The following is a 17100-nucleotide window of genomic DNA, read 5'->3' as shown; positions in this document are numbered from 1 at the left end:
GATCTTGATGGATGTCCTCGTAATTCTGAATCCAGAATTGTCATTGGTTCCATGGGGGTTCATGGTAATTCTCCATGTGAGCCTGGTGGTTGTTCTGCCCTCTTGGGATCTCTGTGGAGCTTCAAAAGGTTCTGGGAGATTCCGGGAGAAATTTTGCTTGGTACCCTGGATAAGATCAACGGTGGCTTTTGTGTTGTAAGGGACACTTCCAACAGGTATTGTGGCAGGTTTGGTATTTTCGGACGCTCCTTGAAAGGTGGTGGGTATTGTCTGGAGGGTGTCGATGGCTTCTTCTCTGGCGTTCACAGTCCTGATGAGTGTTATACTGAGACTGGTAGTACTGATGGGCATGTTTCGGCGGCTTCTGTTTCCGATGAGGTCGGTTTCGGGTGGACTGACTCTGGAATTGGACCTTGTCGGGCTGCCCCGACCTTCATGAGTCTTCAGTTTGAGTCTGTTGCTAATAGCAGTTTTGAGGGTCGTCTGGAATTCGACCCTGGAGGGGGGGGGGGTACTGTGATGATTTGCTCAGCTGCCTGTGCAGGCAGGCAGCCTTTTGACCATTGTGTAGGTTTGCATGCTGCAGGACTCTGGAAAGAAGAGCTTCTGTCAGTTTTGCAGCTTGTGCTTGCAGAGGAATTTGCATACGTTGGCATGCAAATTGCCTGGCCACATTCATTGGAGGCGTGTACTATAAGTACTATGTCTTTCCCACAATGCTTGGCTGTTCATAAGGATTTCGTCTTATGTAACACTCCTGGTGGGGTGTCAGCCTGACTCTCTGTTTGAAGATCAGCTTAGAGTAATTCCTGGAAACTGTGCTAGGCAGATTTCCCTAGTGCAGTTAGGATTGTTTATCTGTTTTGTTTAGTCTGTTGCGATTGTCCTGTCCCAGCGGTGGTCGATAGGAAGTCGTTCTGATCTCTGTTCTTGGAGCATAGCTGGTGCAGCGGTTGCTACCAGCTATCTCTTTTGTTCTGCCTCTCTGGATCGCGCTAGCCACTTTTCGCTAGCGCTGTGGATCCTTCTGTTCTGTCTCCTGGGATCTCGCCAGCCACTTTTCGCTAGCGCTGTGGATCCTTCTGTTCTGCTACTCTGTACCTGGATCGCGCTGGCCACTTTTCGCTAGTACTGTGGATCCTATCTCTCGTTTGTCCCTGTTTTCGTGTGTCTGTCTTGTCTGCTACGACCGCTTGCTGGAGGCTTGGTGAGGTAACCGTTAAGCAAGCGTTCGCGTCCTCTGTTTCATGTTTGTCTGTCGATGGTTAGTTAGGCATGCTTGTCTCTATTGTGCTTATCACGTGGAGACCGCGCATAACCGCGTGCACTGTTGCGAATGAGTGCGGTGTTCGCGGTTAGCTAGCATTAGTTATTCTCCGCATCTTCTCATTGTATTATTTGCTGTGCCTTTGCTAACCTCGTATTCTGTTCTGATCTGTCTTGTGTCATGTCTGGCGATCGCACCTCTCGCGATCGCTTTCCTATTTCATATCTGCTGTTGTGTGTGCGCGGTCGCGGGGTGGCGACTGGATTGGCGCACACATATACAACCTGTCCCTTTGCTCGTTCTCATTCGCAATCGCCTCTCTTGTGATTGCGTTCTGCGCTTCGTACAATTCCTGTCTGGCATTTGTGGAGGTACAGAGGATTGGTTCCTCTGCACTCCCCAGCGCCATCTGCCGACAGGAATTTCCCTCTACAGGTGCGTAGCACCTTTTGCTGGGTGCCTGCAATTACACGCCTGTGGAGGATTTCCGCCGTGTCAGCGCACGCGTTGTGCGCTGATCATGGAGAAAGTTCCACAATCGTTACAATGGCTCCTACACTGCTGTTTCTGCTTGGTGCATGCATTAACTTATTTCTACACAGTCTGCTGGTGCTGACTGCTAATTCATCTACATATCTTTGTTTACATGAACCACAAATGCAGTCTGGGCACTGTCTTCACTTGTTTGTTCTGTGGCATTGCAGGTACACTGGTATCAGTCCAGTAGGTAAAGAGGGTCAGATTTTGTAGGATGTTCTTTTGTGTGATTGCACTGGAATGGTTTTAGCAGGTGTGGAATGGATTGCAATTATTTACCTGCAGTCTTCTCATCCACAAGACAAACACTAACTCAATAATGGTGGCGCAGGAGCCAAAGACTGCACAGTCTACACCCACTCTTTGACCATCATCTTCTTTTTCCACCACCACCTTCCATCACTGCCTTCTTTCTCCATGAGGCAACCAGTTTGAGGCGTGAAAACTAAAAATAAAAAAAGTAAAAGTGGTTGCCCCTAAATTGTCATATTATGGCACAGGACCTCCAGGGCATAATGGCAAGCACTGCTTCCCCAGATGATGGCTGGCAGGCAAAATGTGAAATGCATATGGTCACACAGAGAAATACAGTATAATTTATATATATATATATATATATATATATATATATATATATATATATATATATATATATATGCCCGTTTTTTTTTAATGAGGTGGAGTTGCAATTTGGACAACACTGATTCTTTAGAAAATATTATTTTTATTACATTGATTATTCGTGACATGTTTCCTTTGCACATTTTCCCATAACCTAATGACTTATATGCATTTACTTATCTTCATGAAAACATGCAAGTGAATGTTTCATGAATATTTATGCGAGGTGAAAATGGCTGTACACTAATCTTTGTGAGCTACTGTAAGATTTTAAATTCTGGCATTATCTATACACTTTTCCCTCTGGTTTTACAGACATATGTTGGTAACGATGCAAGTGGTGTGAGGAGGTGGAGGACCGCAGAGAGCTGGCCTAAGAACATCTGCGGCAATGGATTATCGTAAAGGAAGAATGTGTAAGGCATAACTTTCAGTTATTACAAATGTTCTTCGAAAAAGTTGTCTACTGCGCTTCATTATATCACTGAACTTCTGAAAAATTGTGGTTTGTGCTGTACAAAAATAATTATACCCACTTATATACCTATTGCCAAACCAGCAATGACCTGTCTTTGACCAATGCAGGTGTGAAAAAAAAATCTGATGCACTCATTTTTTATCGGACTCTTTGAATTTTGGCCTTTTTTTGTGGTTTCTGATTACAAACCTGCTTCCAAAAGCAAGGCAAATATTTATTTGGTGTTATGCAATGCAAAACAGAAGTTTGTCTTCTTAAATCAGAAGGCATTTTCATTTAATTCAGGTTGGAGTGAGCTCTGAGTATGCATATCATCTTTTTGTTGTCCCTGATAGCTATTAGCTTAGTTCTGTAATATTAACCACTTCCGGATCATGCTAATTGAAATCTATGCCCAGTTTGGGACCAGTTAGCCCTGTCAGGATGCCACTGCAGCCCACTCACCCTGCCGTCGATGTGAAAGCAGAGCTCCTGGAATCGGTCAGGACCCTGTGATCACTGTGAGCCAATCACAACTTGATCAACTTTTTGTGGGCCTTTCCCAACTTTTTTGAAATGTGCTTTAGGCATCAAACCATAAAACTAAAAATTAGCATGTATATGCATATATTTTTCATAAAACAATTAAAATTATCACATTAAAAAATGTGATATTTTTAAATTTGTTATTTTTGCACTCTTAAAGAGACACTTAAGCCTAAGATAAAAAAATCAGTTTTACACACCTGGGGCTTCTACCAGCCCCGACCCCATGCAGCTGTCACATGCCCTCTCAGTCATGATCGGATCCTCCTGTCCCCCACCGCCAGCTACTTTCACTTCGCCGACAGGCCTGGCCACGCGTAGCCTTGTATGCGTTCTGCAATAGCGTCCTGCGCCTGGCCAGGCCTGTGCAGGTGCAGTAAGCCTGTTGGCTGAAAAAGAAAGTTACTGGCAGCGGGGGACAGGAGGATCCGATCGTGACTGCGAGGACATGGGACAGCTGCAGTAGAAGCTCCAGGTAAGTAAAACTGATTTTTTTTGTTTAGGCTTAAGGATCACTGTAAGGTAAGCTAATTTACTTCTGCATCTCAAAGCATTTCCTGATTTACTATTGCATATCCAAGTATCTCTAATCAGGATGTCACAAGCTATTCAGTATGTCCAAACTGGATTTTTGTATTTCAATAAAATAAAAAAATGTGTTGCTATGTTAAATAAAATGGCAACCCTCATCTGTCATACTGATATGACAAATGTAATGTCAGTACCATATAGATGCACCCACAGAGATAAGATTTTTTTCTAATAAATACAGGCCACTATGGAATTGGCCTGGATTTATTAAGGAGTCGTTTATTATAAAAAAGTAACTTATAGAGGATGCTGCCTGCAGCTGCAGTTACACTGCCACTAATCACTAATTTATCTCTCAGCTTCTCTGATTATGAGAATAACAGAACATTTCTAAGCAATCTGAGTTCAGGTTTGCTAAATTTTATTATGATGATGTCACCACGTGGGGATACTTGAAAATCTTTGGCGATGTCTTCATTTATCAGGCCTTGTATAAATCTGGATATTCATTCCCTTCGCACTTCCTACCTGATTACTGCTTATGCAAATATAAAGATGAGAAAGCACTTGCACAAAATGCAGCAAGGGTGGATACTGCCACACTGGGCTTACCTGCAGCATGCTTCAATGCTTCAGCAGGGCTAGTGTCACGTACCTGTAACGGAGGAGACCGATTTGCTGAGGGCAGCAACCCCTGCGACTTATCAACCAGAGGCCCTTGTTTGGGGACAGGGTCCTCCTGTTAACACGGGGCAGGAGTGCTCGCAGGACCAGTAGCTGGAGCAGACAGGAACTGGAGACTCCCGCAGGACAGGTCTGGTAGTGCAATAACCCGTCCACCAGTAGACTTGCAGGTGATCTTGACACGCAGGTTCTATAGGAATGAGACACAAGGGCGGATCCTTGGACAGGCCGGGTTCGGTAACGGAGCAGGTAGTCAGACAGGCAGGGTTCGGCAACAGAGTGGATTTTCAGACAAGCAGGGTTCGGCAACAGAGCGGGTAGTCGTACATAGCATAGGTCAAAGCCAGAGGGGGAAGTCAGACGAGCCAAGGTCAGCATGGAGCAGGGTCAGAACAGGCACACAGAGTGTCAGGTCACAGGAACCAACTAGCTGCAATACTACAGCACCGCTGCTAGGGCTCTCCAGGCTTAAATAGGCCTCTTGGCACGCACCGCGCAATGCGCACGCCACGTAGTGCGTCACGCACGCACGGCGCGACACGTCACGCGCGCATGCGCAAACGCGACCGCGCGCATGCGCAAACCACACGCGCGCACCCGCGCACGCGCACACACGCGGAACAAACAATATGCATAAAACAGCCGTCCTTGCGCGCGCGTGCCCAGCATTCACACCAGCATCTTGCAGCGCCAATGTTTCCGCCGAACCACGCAACGCGCACTGGTGAGTGCCGACAAACCACCTCGAGAAGCAGCCCGCCGAGACCCCCCAGGACGACCGCCAGCATCCGTGTGTGCCAGCCGCCTTACCTGGACAGGTAACTGACCGTGACAATGCCCCCCCCCTTACGGGCAGCCCCCGGATGCCTCTTGGAGCTGGCTTACGTGGAAATCTTCGATGAAACCTTCTCACCAGTACAGGTGCATGAACAAAGGAAGCTGGTTCCCACGTGTTACTTTCGGTTCCATAATTCTTCCACTTGATTAGATATTGTAACTGGTTACCCCTCCATCTGGAATCCAGAATGCTTTCAACTTCATACTCCTCTTCATTGTCTACAATATCTGGAGGAGGTGGTAACGGATTCTGTCCAGGAAACAGGTCCGGCACAACTGGTTTCAATAAAGAGACATGAAATACAGGATGTATTCTGAGATTACTAGGAAGTTCCAATTCATAAGATGCTTGTCCAATCCTTCTCTTGATTTCAAAAGGCCCAATAAATTTGGGACCTAACTTCTTGGATGGACATGTAAGCTTCAGATTCTTTGTTGATAGATATACCTGATCCCCAACTTTCAGGTCCAAATCCCCCCTCCTATGACGATCAGTCTTTCTCTTAAAATCCTCTTGAGCTTGAGCCATGGATTGCTGAAGAAGTTGGTTATTCTGTGCTAGCCGGTTGGCCAATTCCTCAGCAGCAGGGACAGGAGATTCTTCTATAACATCTGGCAGAAATGAGGGATTATATTCATAATTGGCGAAGAATGGAGTCTGTTTTGTGGAAGCATGTAGGGAGTTATTGTAAGCGAACTCTGCAGATGGTAACAGTTGGGACCAGTTGTCCTGTGCGCCTGAGGTGAAACATCTAAGATACTGTTCCAGTGTCTGATTGGTACGCTCTGTCTGTCCATTTGATTGTGGATGATAAGCTGATGAAAAGTACAAATGAATATTGAGCAACTGACATAAAGCTTTCCAGAACTGTGACGTAAACTGCGTTCCCCTATCTGACACGATGTTATTAGGAATGCCATGGAGTCGTACAATCTCCTTGATGAACACCATAGCGGTGGTCCTGGCCGAAGGTAACCCCTTCAAGGAAATAAAGTGTGCCATCTTCGTTAATCGGTCCACCACTACAAAGATAGTATTGACACCATCCGAGTTTGGTAATTCTACGATAAAGTCCATCGAAATCGAGTGCCATGGTCTAGGAGGAATCGGTAGTGGATCCAGCAATCCCCATGGCTTCAAGTTGGAACCTTTACTCCGGTTACAGACTTGACAGGACTTGACGTACCTTTCACAGTCCTTCCTCAAGGCAGGCCACCAGAAAGCACGTTGGACTAGTTCATAAGTCTTAGCACTCCCAAAATGACCTGTAAGTTGGTGATCATGAAATAACTTGAATATCTCCGGTCGAAACTTTTCTGGCACAAAAACTTTATTCCTAAAAAACCATAAATCATCTTTCAACGTCAATTGTGACTTAATCTTCACTGGGGGGGTTGAGTCATCTCTACGAAGTCTTTCCACTAAATCAGGTTGGATCAACAAAAAGTTCTGCTTGGAAAGCACAGTGTCCATCTTCTTTGGTACTTCTTCCTCTGGGAACATCCGTGAAAGCGCATCTGGCTTGGTGTTCTTTGAGCCTGGTCGATACGTGATGTGGAATGAAAATCTTGAAAAAAAAGTGCCCATCTTGCTTGTCTTGGATTAAGCCTCTTTGCTGTTTTTAGGTATTCAAGATTTCTATGGTCTGTATAAATCAAGATGTCTTGAGAAGCCCCTTCCAGTAGATATCTCCACTCCTCCAGAGCGTATTTAATAGCCAATAATTCCCTGTCTCCCACGTCGTAATTCTTCTCTGCATCCGTTAACTTTTTAGAGAAAAATGCTATAGGGTACAGGATAGCCTTCTCACCTGACCTCTGAGACAGAACTGCACCCACTGCTGAGTCTGAAGCGTCCACCTCCAGAGTATACGGTAGTGCTGGATCAGGATGTCTGAGAATAGAGGCGGACGTGAACTGTTCCTTCAATTTTTCAAAGGCGCATTGTGCTTCCGTAGTCCATTTAAACGGAACTTGTTGTCGGGTTAGCCTCGTGATGGGTAGGATAATGGCAGAATTTTTTTTTATAAACTTCCTATAAAAGTTTGCAAAACCTATAAATCTCTGTACTGCTTTCTTGTTCACAGGAGCTGGCCACTCAAGAATAGCTTGGATCTTTTGGGGATCCATGGCGAATCCTTCAGTAGAGATGATGAGTCCTAGAAATTGGATGGTGTGTTGCTCGAATTCGCATTTCTCAGCCTTGGCGTATAATTTAAAGAGCCTCAGGCGTTCCAGAACCTGACAAACTTGTTTCCGGTGCTCTTCTATTGATGTAGAAAAAATCAAGATGTCGTCCAGGTAAACTACCAAAAAATGGTCAATAAATTCTCTTAGCACATCATTAATAAAGTGTTGAAATGTGGCTGGTGCATTACAAAGTCCAAAGGGCATAACTAGGTATTCGTAATGCCCGTATCGTGATCTGAAGGCGGTCTTCCACTCATCCCCTTCTCTTATTCTTACCAGATTATAGGCGCCTCTGAGGTCCAGTTTTGTAAAGATCGTAGCGTCTCGTAGTTTCTGAAACAATTCCGGCATGAGTGGCAAAGGATATCTATTTTTGATGGTAATTTTGTTTAGTTCTCTGTAATCAATGCAAGGTCTTAGGGTTCCATCTTTCTTTTGTACGAAAAAGATTCCAGCACCGGCAGACGATTTAGAAGGTCGAATAAATCCTTTCCTTACATTCTCTTCGATATACTCCCTCAGCACTTCCTGTTCCGGTTCTGATAGAGGAAACATCCGACTGAATGGAATTGCAGATCCAGGAAGAAAATCAATTGGGCAATCGTATGGCCGGTGAGGAGGTAAGGTATCTGCCTTCTTTTTATCAAAGACATCCAGGTAAGCATGATAGTGTTCAGGTATGGCCTTCTGTAGGGCAGTTATACATAACAGATCCCCTGTAGTTTCAAGTGGTGCCGTAATACAGCTCTTGTCACAATAAGTTGAAGGAAAAGAGACAGTGCCAGATATCCAATTAATTGCAGGGTTATGTGCCTGAAGCCATGGTAATCCCAGGATGACAGGGTGGAGTGGTGATGTGAGAAGGTCAAGTTTTAACTGTTCTTTATGCAGTCCTTGGATAGTGGCAGCCAGGGGTAACGTTTCCCAAATAACAGGACCAGAGCTGACCTCACTTCCGTCTGCTAGATGGATCAGAAGAGGATTTTGTTTGTGTTGTATTGGTATTCGATGGAGGTTGGCGAATGCGATGTCCATGAAACAACTACATGCACCTGAATCAATTATAGCTGACACCTCGAGACTTCCTTCGGGTAGCTGGAAAGAAATAGGAATAGAGAAATGGTTAGTAGAGGGTCTAATGATCTGTAAATTATATGCAGGTTGATTCCATGAGCTTTGTCTTTTCCTACCAGACACACGGTTCGGACAATCATCCAGGAAATGGCCTGCAGCGCCACAGTAAAAGCAGAGGTTTTCCCGGCGTCTTCTCTGCCTCTCTTCAGGGGACAAATGAGGACGGAGTACGCCAATTTGCATTGGCTCAGATTGATCTTGAACCGTCACCGGAGGGGAAGGGCTGGCAGGTGCCAGGGGTATCCAATTGGAACCTGGATTCCGTTCACTGGTTCTCTCCAACTGGCATTCCCGAAAACGTCGATCTATTTGAATGGCTGCAGTGATAAGCAATTCCAAGGTAGTAGGTGGGTCAGCTCGGGATAACTCGTCCTTAATGTATGCAGATAATCCCTTCCGGAACTGATATTTTAGTGCTGAATCATTCCAGTCGGTGTCGGCCGCCCAACCGGCGGAACTCTGAGGTATATTCCTCCACTGTCCGGCGTCCTTGGCAAAGATATCCGAGTGCAGATTCAGCAGTAGCACCCCGCTGCGGATCATCATAAAGCACCGCCATGGCATCAAACAGGGTCTCCGAGGTAGCTAATGAGGCATGCTTCTGATCCATAAGATTGTGGGCCCATGTCTGGGGTTCACCCTGGAGCAGGGAGATGATAAGTCCCACTTTTACTTCTTCACAGAAATATGTGCATGGTTGGAGATTGAAATACAGCTGACAGGAGTGCCGGAATGCTCGGAATTTAGCTCTTTCCCCAGAAAAACGCTCTGGTATCGGTACACGTGGCTCAGGAGGAGGTGTTGCAGCTGGAGGCGCAAGGACAGGACTGGTCACTGGGGGCGGGGCTGTTGCTGGAGCTGATATTCCACTTGCTGATAGTTCCCTCACTCTTCCCTCCAGACATGCATGACCTGCTTGTAAATCCTTCATAGCCTCAGTCAAACTGGACATCTGTTCATATAGTGCTGTCAGGACTTTTGCTGCCTCAGCGGTCTCCATTGAATGGCTGTAGTATTTTGTCACGTACCTGTAACGGAGGAGACCGATTTGCTGAGGGCAGCAAACCCTGCGACTTTTCAACCAGAGGCCCTGGTTTGGGGACAGGGTCCTCCTGTTAACACGGGGCAGGAGTGCTCGCAGGACTAGTAGCTGGAGCAGACAGGAACTGGAGACTCCCGCAGGACAGGTCTGGTAGTGCAATAACCCGTCCACCAGTAGACTTGCAGGTGATCTTGACACGCAGGTTCTATAGGAATGAGACACAAGGGCGGATCCTTGGACAGGCCGGGTTCGGTAACGGAGCAGGTAGTCAGACAGGCAGGGTTCGGCAACAGAGTGGATTTTTAGACAAGCAGGGTTCGGCAACAGAGCGGGTAGTCGTACATAGCATAGGTCAAAGCCAGAGCGGGAAGTCAGACGAGCCAAGGTCAGCATGGAGCAGGGTCAGAACAGGCAGACAGAGTGTCAGGTCACAGGAACCAACTAGCTGCAATACTACAGCACCGCTGCTAGGGCTCTCCAGGCTTAAATAGGCCTCTTGGCGCGCACCGCGCAATGCGCACACCACGTAGTGCGTCACGCACGCACGGCGCGACACGTCACGCGCGCATGCGCAAACGCGACCGCGCGCACCCGCGCATGCGCACACACGCGGAACAAACAATATGCATAAAACAGCCGTCCTTGCGCGCGCGCGCGCGTGCCCAACATTCACACCAGCATCTTGCAGCGCCAATGTTTCCGCCGAACCACGCAACGCGCACTGGTGAGTGCCGACAAACCACCTCGAGAGGCAGCCCGCCGAGACCCCCCAGGACGACCGCCAGCATCCGTGTGTGCCAGCCGCCTTACCTGGACAGGTAACTGACCGTGACAGCTAGTCCCTGCGAAACAGCTGTCAGACTAGTCCTTCCCCCACTGCTGTAAGCTTTTTTTGTGTCAACCCAGCCACAATAAAGAGTATTTTAGCAGCTGTGCCCATCTCCTCCTTCTCTTCTGATTGAAATTCTGATTACGGCTTACTTGCATACTAATCCATCAAATTTGTATTTGAGTCATTTTCGACCCTGGGCTAGGATTATTAGGAGCTCCAAGCATGTCCATTGAGGATATCCTCATTTATTCAGCTAATTTCTTTTTTTTTCTGTTTAAGGACACCTGAAGTGAGAGGGATATGGAGGATTCCATATTTATTTGGCATCTTGCTTATCGTTCATGCATCACACACCTGAAACAAGCATGTGGCTAATCCAGTCAGTCAAACAATTGATCTGCATGCTTGTTCAGGGCTCTATGGCTCTAGGGCTCTATGGCTAAAGGTGTAAGATGCAGAGGATCAACAGAACTCCGGGCAATTTGTTTTGTTTAAAAGGAAATAAATACGGTAACCTTCAAGTCTTCTCACTTCAGGTGTCCTTTAAATTTTAGACCAGGTTCACTAAATAACATTCAGTTGCTATGGAGGAGGGACAATTGTGCGGGACACAATGAAGTGGTTTACAGTGGGCAGGGTAAAGAGAGGAACAATGCACTTAGCCAAAATGATCTGGTACTCTGAATCTTTTGGCGATGTTTACGGGCAGGTGTACAGATACTACTAGATATTTGGCTAAGAATGCAACAGCTTGTGTGCATTAAAGCGGTACTGAATTAAAAAAAAACCCAAAGTGTTTCACTTACCTGGGGCTTCTGCCAGCCCCTTGCAGCCTTCCTGTCCCACACCGGTTCTGCACGATCCTCCATTCTCCCCCTGCCAGCTAGTTTCATTACCTCCGACTTCTAAGTCAATGACTACTGCACCTGCGCGGCCCTGGCCACACGTATCTTTCTTCGCATTCCTGTCCACAATATCATCCTGCACTAATAGTCAGGGCTGTGCAGGTGCACTTGCCGTCGACTTACAAGTTGGCGGTAATGAAACAAGCTGGTGGAGGGAGAATGACGGATCGTGGAAGACCGGGGCGGGACAGGAAGGCTACAAGGGGCTGGCAGAAGATGCAGGTAATTGAAACACTTTTCTTTTTTTTTTAATTCTTCAGTTTTGCTTTAAGTGTGACAAGCCTCTCTTTAAAGTTGTGGTTAATTATTCTTACCATCACGTGAACTTCATGCCCTTTTGTACTCTGTAAAGATCTAAGGATAAATTGATTTGCTAAGCCTTTATATTGCCTTTGGATGTATTTACACATGTTAATTAAGTTGCCTCTAAGTTGTCTCTTTTCCAAGGTAAATAAGCTCCAATTGCCTAACCTTTCTTAGTAAAAGAAACCTTTTCCTACCATTAATCAAGTTACTCCTTTTTGTTCTAGTTCTAAAACTTCAATGTCTGTCCTGCAAAATAGTAAAAGATCAACCCCCTCTGTGCTAGCGGGGAGCTCACTCTTTAAGACCATTTGCTCCCCAATCTAGCAGCTTTGAATGTCCATCCCACCCTTCGCTGGTGGATCCCAAACTTCCTGACCAAAGGTCTGAAGTTGTTAAGCTAGGGGAGGTCACCTCTCAGCAAAGGGTTATGAACACCTGGGCTCTACAAGGTTGCGTCCTGTCACCAACCCTGTTCTCCCTCTACACAAACAACTGCAGATCCATGGCGAACTCTGTCAAGGTCATCAAGTTTGGCCACCATTGTTGGCCTGGTAACAAACAATGATGAGCAGACCTACCATCCAGAGGTTGACAGAATTTCCCAGTGGTGCAGGGAGAACAGGCTGGTCTTTAATACACCAAAAACCGTAGAGCTGATAGCAGCTGAAATAGTGCGGGGATGGAGAGACCAGGGGGAGTTTGAGGAAGAAGAGTAGGAGGACCGCACTTCTGAAGATCATCATGTGCCAGCAGATATGGCAGCCCTCTTCCCCATGGCAGCGCACATGTTGCAGTGCCTGCTCAGGGACCCAAGGGTCAAAGAGATGCGTGGTCGGGAGGACATGTGGATCACCCTGATGCTGGACCCACGGCTGAAGGGGAAGCTGAATCAGTTCCTGCCTGCAGCAGGAGGAGACCCTGTGCGCTAAATGAGGGAGTTGCAGCGGTCCCTGGTTCGGTGCTTGGAGGAAGCCTTCCCCCAGACTCCCCCCCCCCACTGTCACAGTCCAGCCAGCACAGCAGCAGGTGCCTGCGTCCATCAGCAGCAGGCGCCCATCAAACCTGCTGTCTCTCACAAAGACGCTGTACGCCACGCCGGTACAGCTGACGAGTGAGGAGGTGCCTGCAGCTGCAGCATTTGGCTCTCAAAGCCAGAACCAGCGCCTGACCCAGATGGTGGCAGACTATTTGGGGTCCTACAGCGGCCTTGACAGCGACACCACTGTGGACCCATTGGATCACTGGGTCAAGCACCTGGATATTTGGAGTGAGCTGGCGCAGTATGCCCTGGAAGTCCTTGCTTACCCCCCTTCCAGGGTGCTGTCAGAAAGGTGCTTCAGCGCGGCCGGTGGCGTGGTAACCGAGAAGCGCTCTCGTCTGTCCACCCAGTCTGTGGACAGACTGACGTTTCTGAAAATAAACCAGGCTTGAGTGGTCGGTAAATTCCTGGCCCCTGTTGTTGGCAAGAGGGGGAAATGAAGTGGCTGGAAATCACACTATGCCTGCTTTACTACCACCCTTTACCACCACAACCTCCAGGCTCCGCATAAGCCTGGTTCAAAAAAATTTTACAGCCGTGGTACCAACACACTAGGTGCCATGGTAAACACAATTGATGTGTAATTTTTTGGGGATGTGTCTGTGCTGTCCGAGTTGTGGGGAGGCCCCAACTGCGGCAGTACGACCACTTCCTGGAACCTCTTCTAATTTTTGAACTTGCCGTGGTACCTACAAGTGCCATGGTGAACTATCTAAACACAATTGATGTGTAATTTTTTTGGATGTGTCTGTGCTGTCCGAGTTGTGGGGAGGCCCCAACTGCGGCAATACGACCGCTTACTGGAACCTCTTCTAATTTTTGTACTTGCCGGGGTACCTACAAGTGCCATGGTGAACTATCTAAACACAATTGATGTGTAATTTTTTTGGATGTGTCTGTGCTGTCCGAGTTGTGGGGAGGCCCCAACTGCGGCATTACGACCGCTTCCAGGAACCTCTCCTAATTTTTGAACTGTGCCGTGGTACCAACAAACTAGGTGCCATGGTGAACTATCTATTCTGCCTGCCAGACATTAAACTTCTTCTCCTCCTCCTGTCTCCTGCTGCCTGTGCTGATCCCACCGCCAGGGTGCATCGACCTACTCATCCTGCTCCTGATGCTCCTGTCTGTGGTACCCACCAACACCAGGGTCCACACTAAACTGCATTGTCTGCTGCCACCAGCTATTACACCACTACAAATAAAATAGACTGCCACCAGCTATCACGCCACTACAATAGCTTTACTCTTTTGGAGATGTCAGAGCTGAAAACTTTGATGTTCCACTTGTGCGGTTGGACTTTGGACACAATATGGGCTGCACGACCGTCGACCGCTGTCTGGAACCTATCCTGATGTTAATAATTTACAGGCCTTTTTTTTCATTTTATGTTAACCAAATAATAAATTAGTGTTTCCCTTTAAAAAAAACATGATGCTACATGCATCATTTACCCTAAAAACCCTTTTTAAAGCTATTTAAAGGGCACTTCCGGGTTTTCTATCCGGGTACCCGAATAGGTCGGGTACCTCGTGGGTAATTTGGTCAGATATCCGAATTCACTCGGATATCCGCAAGGTCGGATCCGGATATCTGAATCGGATCCGGATATCTGGGTACCTGGATCCGGCCGGGTTTTAAAAAGTACTACCCGAGCAACCCTGATGGCTAGCTGCATCCACGTGTATCAGTGTGCATTCAATTTATTTAAATTAGGATTTAGTGCATACTTTTGCATCTTATTTTGTATTAAAGGTGAATATTTAAGTCCCTGGGGGCGGTGCAAGCCTCTATTGGTTTAATTTCAGTTACAGCCTAATTAGGAGCTCTGCCAATCTTTTCATTGCTCTTTAGAAAATGTGTAGACCATTTATGGCTAGCAGCATTAGGTTCATACTATGTTTTAACTGTTAGTTAGTGGTTAGGTCTCTTCCGTAAGGGCACGTCATCGCCATGGAAGAGTCGAGTAGTACCTAACACTCTACGAGCAAACTGTTTTGGGAGCTAACGTGCTCATTTGCTGCATCTATTTTGAATGCAAGTTGTGTAATCTGTCTGTGTTTTGGGCTCTGCACATCTATTCAGCTGGTCAACTCGGGGGCAGCCTGTATTTGAAAGTGCTGCCAATATTTCCTGTTGTACAAAAAATGATTGGAAACCCTTTCTAGCATTGTTATAGTGCTGGATAAGGCGAGACTCTTCCTGAAGCACCTCTGCTTGAAGAAGAGATTTCAGGTGTAGAGAGGAGGAGCACAAAACTCACCCAAGTATAAGCCCATATTTTGTTTTGATGGGTGTTTTAGGTGCAAAAAATCTCAGTTTACACTTAGGCCTCATGCCTACCCTGGCCACAGCTATGCTGCACCACCACCCTCTAGAAAACATGGTCCTACTTGAATTGGATTTTTAGAAATTATTATTATTTTTATTAGCCAGTGCATATTAGTTACATCAGACCTCATGCCCCTCTTGCCACAGCTATCCTGCACTACCACCCTGTGCAAAAGATGGTCCTACTTGGATTTTTACAAACAATTATTATTATTAGTCTGGCATATGCCACAGGCTCAATTATCACTGCACCACCACCACTCAGTACAAAATAGTGTCATACTGCCGTTTGAATATCACTATTATTATTATTAGGCTGGTGCATGCCACTTAGTCTAGGCCTCTCATACAGTGGCTGAAATTAAAAATGTTTTTTTAGGTAAAGACCCAATTTTTTGGGGCTTCAGTCACTGCAAAACTAGGTTTTAGGCAGAGAACTGCGCCTTTCATATTGTGGCTGCAATTTCAAATGTTTAGGCAGGTAACTGTCCATTTCTTTCAGGCCTCTTATATAGTGGTTGCAATTTAAAATGTTTAGGCAGATAAATGCAACATTTTTCAGGCATCTCACACTGTGGCTGCACATAACAATTTTTTAGGCAGGTAAACACTGTGGCCATTGACCTTAATTTGGAAAATCTAGAAACTGCGTGTGATTTTTTTGCTCATACGCATTAAAAAAAAGTCTCTGTGTAAAATAAGTATTTTTTCTTACTAATATTTCACTCTTGATCACCTTCTGCCATGCCATTTTTTTTAAGAAATAGTAGCTGCAGAGATGCCCTGAAGGTTTTTAACGTTTGCCTGCCACTAAAGTCAATGGGGCTCACTGCAAACGTCAAGTTATCAAACTTTTGCAGACATTTCTGTGAATGGTCTGCGAACATTTTTTTTGTGATATTCATCCATTACTACATGGGAGCTAAATAAACTTTATCATTCAGCTGATGCAATTAAAAGTTTAAAGAACAACTGTAACACCATATAGTATAATGCAGTAAATTACTCAGCATACTCACTGTTACATTAAATATCCTAGCACCAGCATTAGAAACACCTCCTATAGCTTTATATTGCTGTATTTTGGTATCTAACCCATCTGAGGCTATTCCTAGGCTGTTTATCATGCAGATTCCCCCCCCCCCCCCCACACACACTCCTCTCACCCCCCAGAGAATTGTGGGGGACCAGTTATGTTCTTCTACTGGCTTCGGAATCGGAATTCTCAGTAACCAAACATACTGCAGAGATCACTTGCCGGTACTAAAGATGTTGCTGCCTGTGATAAATTGCAGAAAGTAAATAAGGTTGAGGAAAGATTTTACAATGGACGAACACTGCCAAAATAATTTTTAATATAACATTATTGAAAAATAAGCAATTTTAATCATGATGTTATTTTGGTTATAATCTCTATTTAAAGTGGGATAAAACTCTGAGATTAACATTCAATAAAAATGTGTTTTCCTACTTTTCATCACCCATTCAGTTACCATATTTACTTTTGTGCACAAGTAATATTGCCTGTTTAAAAATTACAAGTTCCCAAAGTACAGTTTATCTGCTCTGAAAGCTGCCATTGTATTTTATTCATAGCTGCTGTATTTATATATTAAAATCCATCTAATGAAAATTTACTCCGCTCTCTTTGCATCTCAGCTCAGTACAGTTCCATTTCAACACACGCTGCTGGCTGTATACTAATTGTAGCAACAGAAGAATGTAAACAAAAGATAATATTATCCCCTCTGCAGATGCGGCCATAAGCTTAAGGAGCTTTCCACTGAAGAACAAAGAGCTGTGTTTAACAGTTTGAATGCAGTCCTGCTACAATTTTTTT

The 17100-nt window shown here is 45.8% G+C and overlaps 2 protein-coding genes across 4 annotated transcripts in view; both read left to right on the top strand.

Moving 5' to 3' along the window:
- LOC137517694 (melanocortin receptor 5-like) overlaps positions 1–17100 on the top strand; it is a 306932-nt gene that overhangs the window by 38290 nt on the left and 251542 nt on the right. The gene's annotated exons all lie outside the window — the stretch shown is intronic.
- The window catches only part of LOC137517693 (melanocortin receptor 5-like), a 63565-nt gene that overhangs the window by 38301 nt on the left and 8164 nt on the right, over positions 1–17100 (top strand). The window contains exon 2 of one of the 3 annotated variants that reach the window (XM_068234695.1): positions 2741–2841. The exons of 1 other annotated variant lie outside the window; for it this stretch is intronic. The gene's annotated coding sequence lies outside the window, so the exon portion shown is untranslated. Of the gene's footprint in view, positions 1–2740; positions 2842–7616; positions 7782–17100 lie in introns of those variants that run through there. One more of the 3 variants, XM_068234697.1, reaches the window with a different exon arrangement.

The sequence above is a fragment of the Hyperolius riggenbachi genome, chromosome 5 (genome assembly GCF_040937935.1).
Source record: "Hyperolius riggenbachi isolate aHypRig1 chromosome 5, aHypRig1.pri, whole genome shotgun sequence".
Lineage (NCBI taxonomy): Eukaryota > Metazoa > Chordata > Amphibia > Anura > Hyperoliidae > Hyperolius > Hyperolius riggenbachi.
The sequence above is the reverse complement of the archived record's forward strand: the minus strand, read 5'-3'. Positions and strand labels throughout refer to the sequence as shown.